A 5,577-nucleotide genomic window follows, 5' to 3' on the forward strand; every position below is an offset into this window, starting at 1 on the left:
CCCCCCCCCCCCCGCGCCCCCCCCCCCCCCCCCCCCCCCCCGCCCGCCCCCCTGCCCCCCTGCCAACCTTCCTTCATCCATCCCTTCCGAGTGAAAACCCTTGAGCCTCTTTCATGAAAAAGCTCTCAGGTCCTGCTTTTCAGCGATCAAGGAACCCGATTACCCCGGCGCCTTCGCCCGCCCCCGCTTCCACACGGGAGAAAGCTTGGCTCCCCGCCCCGGAGCTGCCCTCACCTGGCTGAGGGCGGCGGGCGGGTCGGGTCCGCTCCGAGCCAGCGATCCGGCTCGGGGCTGCTGGGTCCGGACTCCGGGCTCCCGGCTCCGCGCGGGCGCTGGGGCTGCGCACTGACCGCCCGCGCTGCGGCGGGGCCGGGCCTGGTGGCGGCGGTGACGGCGGCGGGGCGCTGGGACCCTGGGACCCCGGGGCGGGCGCGAGGCAGCGAGGCGACAGGGAACGAGGACGGCTGAAGAGCAAGGCGAGCAGACCGGCGCGAGGAGCGGCAGGGGAGCCGCGGGAAGGGGGAGAGAGGAGGAGAAAGGAGAGGGAGGGGCGCGCCGAGGAAGGGGAGCCGCGCAGGGCCTAGGGGCACCGCACCGAGGAGGCCCCCGCGCAGGCTGCGCCGAGCCCTGGGCTCTTCCTCATCCGTGACCTCCCTGGAGCTTGAGGCTCTGGTTCCACAGAACACACATCATCAACCCAAGTTAGCAGACGGGGAAACTGAGGCCTGAGGCAGAGGACAAACTGGGGGTGGCTCAGGGCACTCTCTAGACCGGCCTCCTCCCCGGTTTGAGGAGAGGGGACTGCCGCAGAACACAGACTGGACAAGCCCCTGGGCGGCAAGGACAGTGGAAGGTGAGATTTTGGCTGGGACAGATGTCCAGGCTGAATGGCACTGGGGGAGGGGGTCTGAGGGAACGAAAGGATAAATGGGTCAATGTCACCAGTAAAGAAAGAGCTTGGAGTGACCTAGTTTCTCTTCCTTGCCTCCGAATCTGAAAATGCCCATAGATAGGAAGGAAGGAAGGAAGGAGGAAGACCAAGCCCCCAGACATCGGTGGGTCAGGCTGGACCCCCTGCGAAGGGGATGCAAAGGAAGGTCATCCTTGGGGCAGAATTGAGTTTTGGCTGACTAGGCTGCTTCCCCAGTGCCCACAAGAAAGGAGAAGGCACTGGGTGGGCTCGGAGGGCCCATTGCAGAGGGACACCACCGACACCTTGCCTGCCTGGGGTGAGGGTAGCAGGATCTAGCCAGACATCAGGACCAGGAACAGCTGTCTTCCCATCTCAGCACTCACCAGAGAACCCCCCCCCACCACCACCACCACCATTGGCCTCCTGGGTTTTGACTCCTGCAGCCATCTTGGACTCCCTCCTCAGGGCTGCTGTTCTCTCCCAACAGCTGTGGGGATATGCACCTTCCTGGCACTCAGTAGGTGTTGACTGAGTGGATGGCTCTAGAAGGGCCCTACTCTCAGCTGCCAGGAGCTGGTGCCCCCCGTCTCCCTCTGGTCGATTCATAAGGCCTGCGCTCTGGTCGTGGCTCTGCCACGGACCCTGTGTGTGGACCCAGAGAAGCCTGGCGCCCTGGGAAGCCGTCTGCCCTCTGGAGCTTTCCTTCTGGAACTCTCAAAAACTCATGTGACCCCAGTTAGTGGAAGCAGGTTAGTTCTCAGGAAGGCGTTGATAACGATGATGGGCTCATTAAGTTTTCTTCAGGGCGTTAGATGAAGGATGAATGCGTACTTGCCTCAACGGAAGGAAATGAACAGAGGCATTTCATGCTGGGCACTGGGGATATTTGGGGGCCTCGGGTGAAGTACCTGTCTAGCCCTGGTTAGATCACGACTGTGCCCTTCACCGGATTCAAAAGCTTGGGTCCGGAGCCTATGGGAAGGCGTGAGGCAAGGGAAGAGTGGGATGAACCACGCAGGGATGTGGCAGGAGGGCTGAGGAAGGCGGGATGCTGACTTGTGTCAGCCACAAGCCGGTTAGAACACTGGTCCTCTTCTGGACCAGAAGGGTGAGGCTGCCATCTTGAAAGTGCCTTTTGAAGTGTCATTCCAATGGTGGGAGGGCAGGGAGGAAGGCAAGGTTCTCTGGCAAGACCATTATATCCTGGTGGGGGCCTGGCTCAGGCTGAAAGCCATTTGATACTTTCCCTGGGTCCATAAAAAGTTCCACAGGAGCAGGCAGGGTCAGGGAGACAGGTGGCTGGGGCAGAGGACAGCAGGGTTTGTGTTAGGGGCCACTGGGAAAGAGATCTGGAGAAAGACGATGCCCTGAGCTGGTGGGTGACTAGGGCAGGCTGGAGTGGGGGACACGGGGGTGCCAGAATGGAAGGAGCAGGTGAAAAGAGCCCTGGGCTATGTTGTACTTCCTGCCTGCTCCCACTCTGTTGTGTATTGATTATAACGCAGTAACAATTTTAATGTTCTCCTTTTACTGAGTGTAGCAGATACTATTAGTGACCCCCACCCCCAGGTCGACCCGGAGGTCATTGGCTGACAGTTCCTGAATTTGCTTCCAGTCTCTCCCAGGACCTTCTTGGCTGGGAAAGTGAGTGTGCGGCAGGCTGCAAGTGGAGAATTAACACCCCTGGGGGAACCCGCAAACAAGCAGGGTCCAGAGTTCGTGGGTAAACCCTATGGGTTTCAGGCCCTCGGTGGGACAACTCCCGATTGTCATACACATTCTGGTCTAAGAGGCTCCAGTGTGAAGTTGAAGTCACCCATGGGAAAAACCCACTCTTCTCTGTTTGCTTTATTTGGTTTTCTCCCTTCCTTGTCTCACTTCCCTACTCCTTCACCCTGCTTCTTGGGATTAACTTTTAAGTAAACTACTTAAAAAATCTTTGTCTCGAAGTGTGCTTTAGGGGAACAATGAACAATACCTGTGTCTTAAACCGTGGTATGTGCTTTTCCACATCTGTTCCCTTATTTAATTTTCTTAACATCCCCTGAAGTACATACCATTAACCCAATTTTATGAATGAGGAATGAAGTGGTTATGTGCAGGGAGAGGAGGGATTGAAACCCAGGTGTGCTTAGCTCCAAAACCTGATCCTTAACCACTGTGTTCAGCAGCCTCCCTAATTCTCTGATCCTCTTTGGATCATATATTTTCATCTGTAAAACAAGGGATGGGCTCTTGAGTTTATTTTATTTATTTATTTTTAAAGATTTTATTTATTTATTTGTCAGAGAGAGAGCAAGTGAGAGCGAGCGCAGGCAGACAGAGTGGAAGACAGAGTCAGAGGGAGAAGCAGGCTCCCTGCGGAGCAAGGAGCCCGATGTGGGACTCGATCCCAGGACGCTGGGATCATGACCTGAGCCGAAGGCAGCTGCTTAACCAACTGAGCCACCCAGGCGTCCCTTTTTTTTTTTTTTTTTTTTTAAAGATTTTATGTGGGCTCTTGAGTTTAAAGGGAAGCAATGTACCCGGTTTCTCCTGGGGCTAGGCATGGCCAATGAGATGTGAACAGAAGCTACTGGGAGAGAAAGTGCTTGCAAGGGGCCAACTCAGCTAGAAAACCCTCTCTTTTGCTATCCCTTTTCTCTTCCCTCTTCCTGGAATGCATACATGAAGTCCGGAGCCCCATTTGCCAGCTTGGGCCAGGAAACACCAGTGAAGGGTTTTAAGGCACAGTCTTAAGGTAGGTGCCCAGGAAGGAGCTGAGATGAAAAAGATCTAGGAACCCTGCCCTCGAGGAGCTAATCATTTAGTGGGAGTGGCTGGATATGCATGGAAAGAACCCCAACAAGGTGAAAGAGATCAGCCTCCAGAGCTGAGCTGGTAAGTGCTAAGAGAGCTCAGGGAGGGAGAAATTCCACCAGCGGCGTGTGGGGTTGTATAGGTGTGTAGGGAAGATGTCACAGAGGGGGCTATTTCTTTTTCTTTTTTAATTTAGCTCTTTTACATTTTTTAAAGATTTGATTTATTTATTGGACAGAGAGAGATCACAAGTGGGCAGAGAGGCAGGCAGAGAGAAAGGGGAAGCAGGCTCCCTGCTGAGCAGAGAGCCCCATTTGGCGCTGGATCCCAGGATCCTGAGATCATGACCTGAGCTGAAGGCAGAGGCTTTAACCCACTGAGCCACCCAGGCGCCCCACATTTTTTTTAAAAAAAGTAAGCTCTACACTCAACATGGGGCTTGAGCTCACAACCCTGAGATCAAGAGTTGATGGTGTCCTGACTGAGACAGAGACAGAGAAGGCTATTTTTAATAAGGCAAGGATTTGGCAGTGAGGTGGAAGAGCAGGGGTGGGATCCCATCAAAGGTAAGAATATGAGCAAAGGTGTGAGGTGGCCTAGACAGGGCTTGGGGAGGAAACCTTCCATGACTCAACTCCAGGGGGGAAGGGTTTGTGATGGGAAGGTATGGCAGGTCAGGTGCATGCGCTTAGATGCCGAGCTCAGGATCTCAGACTATCCTGCAGCAGAGGGGACAGAGCTCCGAGCTGTATTTTAAGATTACTCTGGCTAAGAGATAGGGGACATAAGAAACGCCATCAGGGAGACCTACAAGAAGACAAAGTGTGCGGATGAATCTAAACTACACAGGGCTAGTCAGAAAGGAAAAGCAAGGGAGGAGACGACCCGGAGAGAGACTGAGAGAGTCCAAGAGTGACAGAGAGAGCACCCGTACAAGCTCACAATTTAATTAGCTTCCTGGCTTGCCAGTGGATTACGGGGGAATTAACAGAGCTCGGTGTCTAGGGACCTTGCTGGGAGTTGAGGGGAAGTTAATGAGAAAGACAACAACATGCCCCAGGGAGAAATGAAAGAGGAGGAAGTGTTAGCCCAGCAGAGATGCTGGCAGGAGAAACAGATGTCGGGGCTGCAGTCTCTGACTTCCCCAGAGATTTCAGCCCTCTGGGGGAACAAACATTTAGAGCTCCTGGGTGGGGGTTCTAGCCCCATTCCCCAGGGTTCCAGTTCCTCTGAGTGCCTGGTAAGTAAGTCTGGAATGGGAAAGTTGGGGGCACCTGTGAGGGCCAGGTTCCCAACTCTGCTGTTGTTGGGTCCCCAGTGTTGGGTCCCCCAATAATGGGTCCGTGATTAAAGGAGCGAGACTGATACAAAGCTAAGGTCAAGCAAAGCTTTATTTCTCTCCAAGCATCGAGAGTCAAACTGACTGGCCGGGCCCTCGCCTCTTACAGAGAGCGCGACCTCTCCCTGCCTCACAGACTAACTTTAATAGAGCAAAGGCCATGTGGTTGGGCCCGGCCACACACACGTGGCCAATGAGATTACAATTCACCCCATAGCAGCTATTTGAACTAGCCTATCACCTTGGTCAGAATTGGTGCCCAAAAGGTGGGGCCCACACTCCTTGGTAGCTAGGGAGACAGTATGCGAGCTTTACTGATTGAATATCTCCACCTGACCTGACCCACCCTTGTATTTGGGCTTTATTTACCTGGGACTGGTTTCCCGGACTTGCTTTTTTTTTTTTTTTAAGATTTTTTTTTTTTTTTTTTAATTTATTTAGTCAGAGAGAGAGAGCGAGAGCGAGCACAGGCAGACAGAGTGGCAGGCAGAGTCAGAGGGAGAAGCAGGCTCCCCGTGGAGCAAGG

The 5,577-nt window shown here is 54.3% G+C and overlaps 1 protein-coding gene and 1 long non-coding RNA gene across 2 annotated transcripts in view; one reads left to right on the plus strand and one right to left on the minus strand.

Annotated features, from left to right (window-relative positions):
• The window catches only part of LOC132008274 (complement C1q tumor necrosis factor-related protein 4), a 4,384-nt gene extending 4,066 nt beyond the window's left edge, over positions 1–318 (minus strand). Inside the window, exon 1 of the mRNA XM_059386824.1 lies at positions 235–318. The gene's annotated coding sequence lies outside the window, so the exon portion shown is untranslated. The remainder of the gene's footprint in view (positions 1–234) is intronic.
• A 282-nt stretch (positions 319–600) lies between these two features.
• LOC132008279 (uncharacterized) lies at positions 601–5,554 on the plus strand. The gene is made up of 3 exons (XR_009401582.1): positions 601–853; positions 2,483–2,557; positions 5,493–5,554. It is a non-coding gene; the product is annotated as an uncharacterized LOC132008279 (long non-coding RNA).
• The last annotated feature ends 23 nt before the right edge of the window (positions 5,555–5,577 follow it).

This window comes from Mustela nigripes, unplaced genomic scaffold (assembly GCF_022355385.1).
Source record: "Mustela nigripes isolate SB6536 unplaced genomic scaffold, MUSNIG.SB6536 HiC_scaffold_76, whole genome shotgun sequence".
NCBI lineage: Eukaryota > Metazoa > Chordata > Mammalia > Carnivora > Mustelidae > Mustela > Mustela nigripes.